The sequence below is a fragment of the Melanotaenia boesemani genome, chromosome 18 (genome assembly GCF_017639745.1).
Source record: "Melanotaenia boesemani isolate fMelBoe1 chromosome 18, fMelBoe1.pri, whole genome shotgun sequence".
Taxonomy (NCBI): domain Eukaryota; kingdom Metazoa; phylum Chordata; class Actinopteri; order Atheriniformes; family Melanotaeniidae; genus Melanotaenia; species Melanotaenia boesemani.
The window spans coordinates 11404474-11417481 of NC_055699.1; positions in this window are offsets into that span (position 1 = coordinate 11404474).

Below are 13008 nucleotides of genomic sequence, written 5' to 3' on the forward strand. Positions count from 1 at the left end.
AATCTATTCAAACTGTGGTTCTTAACTGTTTTAGAATTTAATCTAATATTTTTAAATGGTGAGCACCTTATTTTTAACGAATCATTGATATAATTTAATTAATTTAATTAGTTTGCACTTTATATTACAAACATTAAATTCTGTGTAATATTCTGTGTAATTTGTCATTTCCTCTTCTTAACTGAATATATATATATATATATATATATATATATATATATATATATATATATATATATATATTCTATTCTATTCTATTCTATATATATATATATATATATATATATATATATATACATACAATTCCCCTTTTTTAGTAGGATTTTGATCATTTTTAATTAATATACTGGATGCTGTATATGGCTCCCAACAGAATTCATTTAAATCTCTTCCAAACATTTTGTCTTACATACTTAAATTTAAATACTGTTTGACTTCAGTGTAATGTCCTAAATGCAATCAAACACTGTGCATTTTGGTTAATTTTCATTTTGGTCAAATTAGTTCTTAAAATCAAAGCCTTAAAAAAACCTCTCTACTATATTTAATACTTTTATACCTACCAGTTTTCTAAATAACTCTGTATTGTCAATGCACATTATATGTTCTTTTAGTTCATAAAACGTTCACAGTAAACTTTGGTCCCTGTACTGAACCCTTTGAAATACCAAAGGTTATTCTCCTTAGCCCTGATTTTACATCATTCTTTCTTTTAAATTTTGAAACCTGCTTCTAAAAGAACTTCCTAACCAATGATGTGTGGCACCTCATACCTCCTTTCAACATACATGTGTTTAATCAGGCCACCGTGGCAAGCTCAGACAGCGCGGAACTGGACGTTGCATTTTTTTTAGCAGGTGAGTGCATAAAGTCAAGATAAATTGAATATACCAAAAATCTAAATTGCATTACAGTATTTCAAATGAGTAAAAAAGATATTTATTTTAACAAAGTCAAGCTCAAATGTGGAAATAGACAAACTCATGAATATATTTGCAAAGACATGGTCATGAAAAGCACAGCAGGAACATTAAGCGTGCCATTCTAAAAGCCAGACAATATTATACTCAAATCAAAGACAGTTCCTGGTAGATTTACGTTCCATTTTCTACGACCATGATGCAAAAGTAATTCAAATAGTTTTGGTGAAATTTGTGATACAAACTTCTGATAACGATTTCTGACCCTGTAGAGCATTCTAGGTCATGAAAGGATAAGACAGTCAGAAAGCAGACTGACATTATGAGTGGTAAAGCGTAAGAGGCCTCGGGATTTGTTTAGACAGATTTTGACAGGTTTAAAGCTTTTCCTGTTTCAGGAAAATTGTTTATTCCAAGAGGGTAGTCAGGATTGTTCCAACCTGCTACCATAATGCCAGCATGTCGTGTACCACTCAAACCAGAGGACAGAAAAAAAAAAAAAAAAAAGATCACCCTCTCCCCACACTGAAGAGTGAGGGTTGACTGTGTTGTCATGGCAACTCCATCCTACAGCTGTCAAGTGTTAATCAGTTTCCACAGCAACTCCATAAGGTAGAGACAGTAGACAATTATTTCAGACATAATATAGTTGAGAGGGTCTGATAGAAGCTTTATTAGGTCGAATTAGCCTTATGCAGATGTTTGGAAGAGACAAGGCTTATGACTATCTCAGTAAGATGACATGGGACTTGCTCGCTGATTTGACCAAATTAGGTGGAAATAATACTGAAAGTGATACAAAAGAGACAATGGTCAACAGAGAATTGCTACAATCACTCACTGTCTGTGAAATAAAACTATGTGCAAAAGTGATATATGCAGTGATAAACTGCAGGAAAAAAGAGAGAGAAGCTTTTATCACAGTCAAAATCCAAGCTGAAGAAAACAAGTTCCTGTTTTGTTTAACTCCTACGTGTTTAAGGACAAAATCCCTATTAATTCCTCTGACCTGGTGATTGTCATGGAATTTAATTGTAAGTGGCGAAAAGTTAATTAACTGTGAGGAGTTGAGCTGACCTTGTCCAATTATAATTTGTCATGGAGAGCCAGGGCCCCTCGAATAAGAGGTACAACAGTCTCAAGTAGAAAGAGTAAACATTAGCAGGTTATATGCACAGTGAAATTTTCCAGTCATATTTCAGAGTGACTTCATGTGAAAAAATACATTTTACTCAGACTTCTTGCAGGGATTACTCAAACATCTACCGGATTTTAACCCTGGAAAAAGGAAAGAGCAAATGGGAGTATGACTACAAACCACAGAAAAATTTATGCTGGGTGAGTGTACACACTGAAAACAGTTCCTTTTATATTAAAAGCAATTTTTTGACACTGACGTTAATCTGAATTTAAGGAGGGCCGACATTTTCTAGAGCTGTCCATTTGCGATCAAATCACGCAAGATAGATGTTAATACTGGTGTAAACAGCCTTCTAATTAGTAATCTGAGTGAATTTTAGTTCTTGAAGACATACTTCTCATAGAGACTCAACAAGATTCTACTACATCTGGCAACATTGCATTTCAGCCATGACAGTGTCACCATATCTGATTGTAGCAACCCAGTGTGATGCTCATGTCAGGCGTAATCTAACTTTTTGGAATTTTAGTTATACCTTTATTATATGAATTGCTTTAATTGGTATCATTAGGGTTATTCTCTAGTTTTGTGATTCACTCTATATTTATATCTCTCTGTCTCCATTATTTTGCTGCCTTTTCCTTGATTCTTTGGGTATTTTTGTGTTGGACCATTACAAACACTTATTTTGTCTACCTGCCAGCTTTAGTTGTTCTGCCCCGCAAGTTAAATCAAGTTTACTTTTTTCTTTAGCGCCTCCTGTTTGCCTTCCTTTCACTCCTGCATTGATTCATCTAAAGAACATAACAACTTGTGATCCCACCAGATGAGTTGCAGTGTGTTTAACAATCTTTCCAGAAAAAACACAGTCAGTCAATATTGAACAAAAGCTGCCTCAAGGTCTACAGAGCAGAAGAACCAGACAGGATATGAGACACAGTAACAGCATAAACAATCGCATGAATTTTCAAATAAATAAACGAGTGAGCAGATTCTCCATCAAATACCACATCACTTCATGAACATAAATACAAACATAAATGGTGATGCCAGACTAGAATTCAACCAAGCACAGCATTTCCACAATGGTTCACCATACACATCCTTTTTTATCAGAACAACTTCAGAGGGGACAAGGCATAGAAATGAATTGCAACCTATGGGAATAGAACATGAATGACCCAGAAATTATGTTCCACTCATGAGACACTCATGACACTGGTATGAAGCTGTGTGGAAATGGAAATAGAACTGGGTTGCCGATGAGATATTATAGATTCACCCCCAGTGGAATCCAAAAGATTTAAGACCATTCAAACAGAGGGATTTCCTTCACTATTCTACCTCCACACAGAAAGTCTGTTTGCTGCTGCATTTAAGATAAATGTCCTGACTCACCTAGCCGTCATTGGGGTCCTGAGGTCGATGAGATAACATGTGGGTTGGTAACCCACTCAACCATTACAAGAGATGCTGCGGGTTATGGTCACATGAATCAAAGTGCAAATAATGGTTAAATGCCCTAGGAAGGGAGGTCAGGGCTGCACTGTGTGTCACTGCAGGACTTATTCACTCCTCTCTTTAACAAGCTGTTCTCTCTGTCCATATTGTGTACAGTAGGGCTAGTGTTATCTAGACATGTGCTTGTGCAACAGGCATTTACTTGTATAAAGGTCTGAGAGCTCCTCAGACATTACATGCTAATGTCTAAATTCAGGGGTGTCCAAAGTCAATCCTCAAGGGGTGTGTCCTTCAGGTTTTGGATGTTTCCTGCTGTGGCACATCTGAATCAGGTTAATGGGCAACATGTTTATGGAGAACTTGACAACAAACTGTTGAGGAGAGCCAATTCATTTGAATTAGGTGTGTTGGATCAGGGAGACATCTAAAATCTGCAGGATTGCGGCCCTCTAGGACTGGAACTGGACACCCCTGTCTTAATGCCACAATTGTATCTGATAGAAGACTAAATCTAAAGTCCTCACTGTGGACAAAGACATATTTCTCATTTAACTTAAGTGAATTTAAGGCTTTAGCTACCCAAGTCAGATAAAATGGGTAAAGAGCTCTCGCAAATGCAACCTTTGTATGAGTTTCCTCTCATTGTGCCCATGGACAAAAGGAAATAGAGTTCAGCATTAAATAGGTTAAATATTGGAAGTGAAGTCACGTTATTTCTGAGTTTCAATCATAGACTGTATATAAAAGGATGGATGGAGCCTCCGTGATGTCACCCGAAGGTTTCTGAAGAGCAAAAGTGAAGCTCGTTGGGAGGTTCCCTACTGTCGCCATTTTGGCAACGTCACACCTGCCATCACTCCTGGAAAATACAAAAATGGGCAAAGTGGAGGAGCTTAGAGGGGGGCTGTGAGCGTGGGGTTGGATGATTGACGTCTATCAAACTCCGAGCTGCCTGTAGCTAAGAGCTAACTGGGCCAACTCAGATCTAAAGTGAGCAAACTGGCTAATGAAGGTAGGCGGGCTAAAGCTAAGGCACACTGTTAGCTGGTTAAAAACCGCGTTTGACCTTCACTCTCCTTTCTTGCCGCGGATATTGGATACATGTCAATCAAAGGACACGCCTCTAATTATGCCATATTTCTAAGATTAAATAACATCCAATCGGTTGAATTTGAAAAATAATCACCCCCCTCACAGTTGTCATGAAGGTAAACTTGACCTATGAATCCTAAAATGGATTTTTGTAGCAGGCTTTAAGTTATTATTTCCCACTGACTTTCATAATCTTTAACTTAATGTGTACAGATCATAGAAATATGAAGCACTTGAGAAACTCCAAGAAATGACACCACTATGCACAAAAATAACAGATTAAGCACAGACGGACCATTTCTGTTGCAGTTTTTAAAGGATTAAAGAGTATTGCAAACAAATGGGATAACTATCAATATTGGATTGAATTTTACTCCAAGCCTGGCTCAAGATGCTAATTATTTTACTTTTAATGAGCTTTATCCCTCAGTACTAAATTGTTCTGAGAATCAATGTGCTTTTGTTTCTCTGTTTTCAAGCCTTAGTCTCTTGTTTTGTTGCTTAAACTCACAATGCACAATGAAAAAAAATGAACAAAACATTTATACTGTCTCTTTTTCCCCCAAAAATCTGAGAGCACTTTATATGGACAGCACAGTATAGAGACGGCCTAGGGGTCTTGGTGTTTTAGGCCCTCAGTGTATTTCTGTTTGATCTTAATCAAAGTGACAAGCTCACTAGGGTCAACAAGGGTGAACTCAGCGTGGCATGGTAAAGTAACGTCACTCAGTGTGACAGCTGAACCATAATCTACAACCCTTCTTTTGCACTCACCAAGATCAAGCACTTATTGGCATAAATAATTCATTAGCAGCGAAGACTTAGGAATTATCACTGACATAGTCACGTCATCGTAGAATGCCTTATGACATCCTACTTGTCCGCTCTTGAAGAACACTGATTTTATTGTTGCCACTCCCATTAAGGAGAAAGCTGCATTGAATTCAAAGAAGTTCCATCCATCAAGAGGGCATGATGACTTTGCTCCTGTGTATCAGCTTGGATTCCAAATTAAGTTGAAAGTCTCAGTTTTATAAATTTAAAAAGAGTACAAAAGATGTCTAAAAACATGTTTTGTGACACATTAACCACACACTGAATTCATCCTCTAGAGTACTAACTCAGCTCAGAACCTGCATCAATGCAGCTGCTTTAGAAGTCCCTATGCATCATGCAAGATTTACAAGTCTTTGTTTTGTTTTTCTTTAACTCATTTGTATGTCTACAGCAGATCCTTGTGATGTGCCTGTTTTATAGTCACATTCTTTGCTTGTGCTTATGCAGCAGTAAAGTATGAGTGTAGTAAAAGAGAGCAGAAATATTCTGCCACAGAATCAGAAATTGATGTTGTGTAAAATCAAACACACACACACACACACAAAAAACCAAACAAAAATAAACCAAAACAATACACCTAGAAAGGGTAATTGTTATATTTGTATTTATTTATTTTTTAAGTCAAGTACCTGAGTCTCTGGCTGACATAATAGCATCAAACAGGAAGCAGTTGGTGAAGCAACTTGGACCAACAGCACCATCAGTCTGATGAAGCCAAAGATGTAGGCGCTGGGATTGAGAACAAACAGTCAGAAAACACTGGAGTCATCAGGGAGTGCAGGCCAGCCCAAGCCAATCAGTCATCCTGCTAACCACACAGCAGGGCTTCCTCCACAATAGTCAGGGTAATGGAGCCAGACGCTACCAGTGGGTTGACACCTTTCCAGACAGCATCTGCTTAACAGAAATGGGCAAGCAAAGCTGTGACTGTGCTGGGTAACATTAATTCTACATACATTTAAGTCTGCGGGTAGATGAAGATACTCCTTCCCTCACTTTCATCTGGAAACAAACATCCTCACACAGAACAGATCCTCTTGTTAATCTGAAGAGCTATTCATGGTTACTCTTTTTTCTGACAATCTCATATGCACGCCACTGTGATAGAAGGACGTGAATTCTAAGAGTATGAGTTAGTAGAGAATTACCCAAAAGGATAGAAAACTTTGTGAAGGCTTTGTGAAGGGCATCGTGATACAGAGGAAGAATTTTATATCAGCAGTGGAGCCAGGCGCTAAAATAAATCTGAAATCTAGCTGTCCCAGTGCTCACCTTTGCATTATTTCATTTATAAAGAATGCTGCACTCTAAAATCAAAAACTTTTCTGTTCAGCATTCAACACTGCAGTCCATCTCCTAAGTGATGTATGTTAAGTGCTAATCCAGTTAGTGAAGACACATCCCATAATAATCAATATGCCTGTGTGTCCTCTGGGAACCTTTCAGTCTGATCGTGTAACGCTGTTACCACGGTGACAGCACACAACTTGTCTCCTTGGCCAGGATTTAAAGCACTGTCCTCAGGTCAAGCAACTAAGCTGCCTTATTCATGTATCTTAAAGGGCCATTTGAGGTTAGGGTGATGGCAAGCATTGTGTGTGTGTTTGTGTGTGTGTGTGTATGTGGTAGGGTTCCACTTCAGTCTCTTGACACTCTTTCCCTACATTATGACAAGACATAGGACTGACTAAGGACCTGTACTATGGAGCGGGATTTAATTCTTAAGGTATCTGCAGGCTTAAACTTTACTTGTTCCTAGGATGATTTAACAGAGTAAGTGTTACAACTTAGAGATAAGACCAAATTTGTCATATAAATCAAAATAAAACACTTTTGTTTTATAGCATATGCAGGTATAGCCTTATTTTAGTAAGATCCAGTCATGCGTTAAGGATGCGGCACTGATATTGATAAGCCTATTATTGCTGCACATCCATCCTGGCATTGGCTGCAGGAAATGAATTGGAGCCTTAAAAGTTTAATATCTGCCTAGGATTATAGTTTATTCTTCTTATGATAAATATGTAGCTATGGGTTCATGTTAATTGGTAACTGATCATTGTTTTTCATTCTCAATGCTTTTTTTCAACACTGTTATATGTGAATCTTACGTCAGGGGCATCAAGCAAAGACTAGCATTCTTTGGAAATTTGCTTTAGTTGATAAAGCAAAGATAATACATCTTTGGTATGCTGCACATTACAAGCTCCAAAGCCACTGATATCAAAGAAAGGGCACATGTCCCATCATGTCAAAAACCTCAGTACATATCTGATAGCTTAACCAGTTGAACCTCATGGTACCATGGTACAGAGGCTGAAGTTTCTCAGTGTAGGTGGATTGGGTTTGAGTCCCTTTACTGCATGTGCCTCTCCCTATGAGCCCTTTTTTGTCAAATGATTTTCAAATAAAAAAAAAACACTAGTACCCAAATAAAAACTAAAAAAAAAGAAAGATTTTAGGAAAAAACTGCACAGCTTCCTGGGAAGCTAGGTAGCTAAACTGGTAGAGTGGGTTGAGGTGGGGATGGGTAGTTAGGTAGCTTTTGAGATCAGGGGAGTACAATATCCTTAACAACAGCTTATATGTAAAGTTAATTACCTTAATCTATAGGCAATATTTCCTACTGTTTGGATAGACACCAAATAAAGACAACAGGTCATACATGAAGAGACAAAAAGAACATAACTAATGACTGAGAAGGAGCTTCACAACATTGACATCATTAAATAAACAAAATAAATGTAATATTACTGTGGGTTTAAAAATAATCAACCCACATTATCAGAAAAAACTTCAGTTTTCGGATCATAGATAATCATGGAGGAAAAATAAAACACACAACACCAGAGTTCTGAGATTTTTACATGGTCCAACTGTGCAACAAATGAGTATGTGTGAACATTTTCATCCCCTCCAAAGTCCGAGAGTGCCATCTAGCTTTGTCAGGCCAGAATAGCAATCATCAGTACTATAGTTCTCCCTCAAAATCCCACTACAGAGTTACTCAAGCTAGAGGTCAAGCTATACGTTATGAATACTTCCAGAATCTAACAAGATCTGCAAACTTAAATACACCATACAGCTTTACAGACATAGCAATTTATCATTGTATGAAACACACGGTAGTCATTAAAAACCTCAGTCAGTCACTTCCAGAGTCCTGCTTCTCCACATGCTGACACACTGTTACAGCCTACTGGAACGCTCACAGAGCACTAATTAATGTTGTTAGTTGCACCTGTGCTGTTCCTGCTTCTAAAAAAGGCATACACAGCCAACATAATAGGCATGATACACACAGCTGCAAAATTATATGCACAGCAGCACAAAAAAGAAAAAAAAAAGCTGTTAATTGCAGGCATGATAGAACTAATCACAGCCCAGTGCTTTACTTTTTTAGAAAAATGTGTTGCTTTTGGTTTGTGGGACACACATATTATATAATTTTGTCTATAACAACAATAACTGATTTCACGCTACATCAATTATAAAAGTACCATTCTTGTAGTACATGTATGGAGACTGTAGTATAGATTTATTTGGAAGTGCACAGAATGAATTTATAAGCTGCATGAAACAATTAATACACAAGTGATTATAATAAAATTGCAAATCTGATATTTATATAACAAAATGTGAATGATTTTCTTGACAATACAGAACATGGGAGAACGCATACAACATTGTCACTAATGTCTGTAACTTCTGATGATTATAGCATCTTCCAAACATAAAATGGTTCAATACTGTTTCACAAAACATTTTGGAAATGTGAAAAAAGGAAAACAAATGCAATAGTTCACGCATTACTTACATCCTAAATTTAGCTCAATAAGTAATGTCAACATGTCATGGGGCCGATACTTAAGCAGGTTTTAATCTTTAAGTGATGTGGTGTAACAAACCATCATAATGCTCTCACTAAGCAGTGGTACAACACTACCTATCAACTCGGTCACTCAACCCATGTTCTCAGACTCATGTGTGTTGATATAAAACGGTGTAGTTGATGGTCATATATTTCTGCCAGGCTGAAAAGCAGCACAGCTGCTGCAGACAAAGCAGGAAGGAAAGATGAAGAAAAAAAAAGTGCAGACTGTGTGAATGTGTAAATTAATTAACAGATCAAAGTCACTGCCATGTTATTAAAGCAGCGAGAAGATTTGAATTAATATACCCAGCTGTATTTTTTAATTATATGGATGAATCAGTATGAATTCTGTCAAATGCAACACTGGCTGTTTTAAATGATCTTTGCACCTAATAAAGAACAAAAACAAAGCAGATCAAACTAATCTGTTAATTTTTTATCATCCACTTTCTAAAAATCTAATAAAAAAGTTGTCTGATGATTTCATTATTTTAATTAATTTAAAAAGCATGCCCAGCTTCTGGTTCTGTTTGTTGTTTCAGTTTTTAGATTCACTGCTTTGGCAGTCCATTTTCCAACATTAAAACTCCCAGTTCCTTAATCTGGCTGCCTCCTGTCTGATCTGTCTTACACTTGGCTCCTACACCTTATGGTACATCTCACAAATAATGATTTTGGGTATGGTGACAGGTGATGAAAGGTTACTGAGCAAAGATGGGGAGGCAAGGCTTCAGAGTCTGACCAAAAGTCTGTGGAGTGCAGTTAAACTGCAATACCTATACCTTCATGGGCCTTCGTGGAGGCATCTGTCTGGATCACTCTCAACTCCTGGAGACAGACAAACACACATCCTTCTGAAAACTTGGAGCTGACACTACATGCTGGTTAGATGTTGACTGGATGAAAGTCAACTTGAGCTGAGAGGGGCTGACATCATAAGAGGATGGTGGTCCAACTAATGATAATTAGAAAAGAAGCCCAGGTAGAAAGCACGGACAACACCTGTCCTATTTAGTCTTCATTACATAGCAGTTTCAAACCATCACAAAGCAAATCTTTGTCCCCTTATTTTCTGTTTTCCATCACAAAGCACACTCTTTAACATATTTTTGATTACTGCCCCCAAGTGGTGGCAACATGCTAAAACACAAGGACATGAGAGAACACAGAGGTACGTTCAAACCTTAAGTTTTTTTATTTGGACGCACAGATGTAGCTAACATTTTCTAGGTCAGTTATTTTTTAACCTTGTTTTTTTGTATGTCTACCTTAGAGTGTGTGCTTTCCCATCCAAACTAAAAAAAAAAGTACTGTTGTCAAATAATAATAAAATATTAATAAATATGTGTTTTATGATACAAATTCAAATCTTTCTTTACACTGATACATGACTATCAATAAGTATGAATGATGGCACAATAGTAACTTTTAAGATGTATTATGAAAGTAATGGAACTCTGACAGGGGTTCACCACTTAGTATTAATGAGATAAAACCTAAAATATATTGAGGTAAAGCTGTCTCCACTTGAAGAAAATCGAATGTTTTAATAATTTTCTTTTACTGAATGTCTTAACATTTTCAGATTTAGAGCTTTTGTTGTGTTAATTTGTATGAATGAAGAAAATACCCTATGAACATAGTTGATTATGGCATGAAAAAAAGCATAGGCCAGATTGATGAATCTTTTCTACCATATCGATTGAAAATAGCTTAAATAAGTAAAACCCAAGAAATAAACAAGCCAAAGATTTAATAGGGGGAATAGTCCTTATGTAATATGTCTCATCCCTTCTGGGAGGCATGTTGGGACTGCAGACTTACCCGATTCACAGAGTAAGGTGGAAGACAACGGGTGGCAGGAACAGATTGAAAAGGAGCTCTGGATTAAAGGTCGTCTGTAAAAGACAGAGCTATAGTGTAGGTGGCTGACAGGACTCCGTGGGGAGCAAGAGGACTTTGTTTACTGAATGTGACTGACTGACAGACAAATTACACACATATCATTCACTGCAGCAGTCCTGTTATGGCAGACAGCTCCTTTTCTCTATCAATGCCAATGTCACCTGCCTGTCTTCTCCTTAAATGTAAGACATTTGGCTTTAAGTGTTTGAATAATATACTATAGCTACCTAAGATTAGCAGCTATCAGCCAAATCATCTTGCACTACTTTCAACACAAACAGTGGCCTGACAGCAAGGCATTTTTGTTCATTCTGTGATTTTTTTTAGTCTGTTTTTCAATTCTACCCAATATGATGCAATGCAAGCCTCTAAGAAAGGTATCCTTTCATGTTCCTCATCCTAAAATCTTTTTTATGTGTGTTCTGGGTGCATCCATAAGATCAAACAGCTGTGATATTGAGTTCAGAACAAAATAATACTATTTTTTTTACCTGAATCCTAAATAAAATCCGTTCCAAATGAAAAAACAGAAGGCTGAAACAGCCTGAATAATTGAATAATATCAATATTTGGATGGATGAAAATATGAGCCAACGATCTGTAAGTGTCCCATTTCCAGGACATGTGGCATTTTAGTACACATTTACCCAAGTGCGTGAGTGAAAATGTGGAAAAATGCACTTTAAAAGATTACTATATCATTGTAATGCTGGAGATCCCCCACTAGAGATTAAAGAATCACTGTGCTTTCTCACCAACTGAAACTTTAAATGGTTTCTGGATCTACAAATTGCTTCTCTTTCTCTGCTACAAATCACCGGCTATGTAAAGTACCTTTTCTGTGGCTGCAATAGCCCACACCGCACAGTGTCTATTTTTTTTTTTTTAATCTATGACAATTGTGTGTGATAAATACAAGACTGTTGACAGAGACTAATAAAGATATTGTAATCAATAAATTATGTATATGATGGTGAATTTATTCTAAGGGCCACCTGCACCGCAGAGTTGACGATGAAGGTGTGTTGCATACACTAATTGCCTCTTCAGCTGAGCAGCACTAAATTTAATCAGACCACAAACTTTAATGCTGAGCTCCCCAGTGGCACATAATGGATTCAGTAATGCAGTGAAATCCTTATCTCTCCCTACTAGGTCCCCATATGTATCAGGCCTAATGGCTTGAAGGCTACACACTGTCTGACTGATGTAATGGCCTTTGTGGTAGCCTCTGCCGGTTTGTTAATGAGACCCCGGCATTCTTCAGAGGCCAAAGAGTGCAAACCATTAGTGGAGAGTTACACTTGGCCTGGATGATTTGCAAGGTTCACTACTCCCTTCCTCTTGGGTTGAAATATCACTCTGAGATTAAATAATAGATTTTCAAACTTACCCATTCCACATTTTCTTATGCTGGTTGTGTGGCTGAAGTAATACAGCTTGTTGTTTGGCCTCTTTGACATGATGAACTGCTTTGTTCAAATCACTAAAACAAATCAGGAAACAGAAGTAATACTTATGTCAAGGTCCGTCATATGAATCTAAGCATGTGGTGCTAGAGTCACCGGCAAACTAAAGTGCATTTTTAAACTATCCAACTTTTTACTTCTTAGTGAGGCACCCCCTAATGACGTCTAATTCAAAATCTTGCGTCCTACCTGTGATTTCACAGCATCTGAATGGTGTAGGGCAGCAATGGCTCCAGGAGAATGCAGAATGAATGTCAGTGTGCCATCCAAATGAGTCAGAAGCCCAAAGTTTTAAGGCCAGAAACTTAT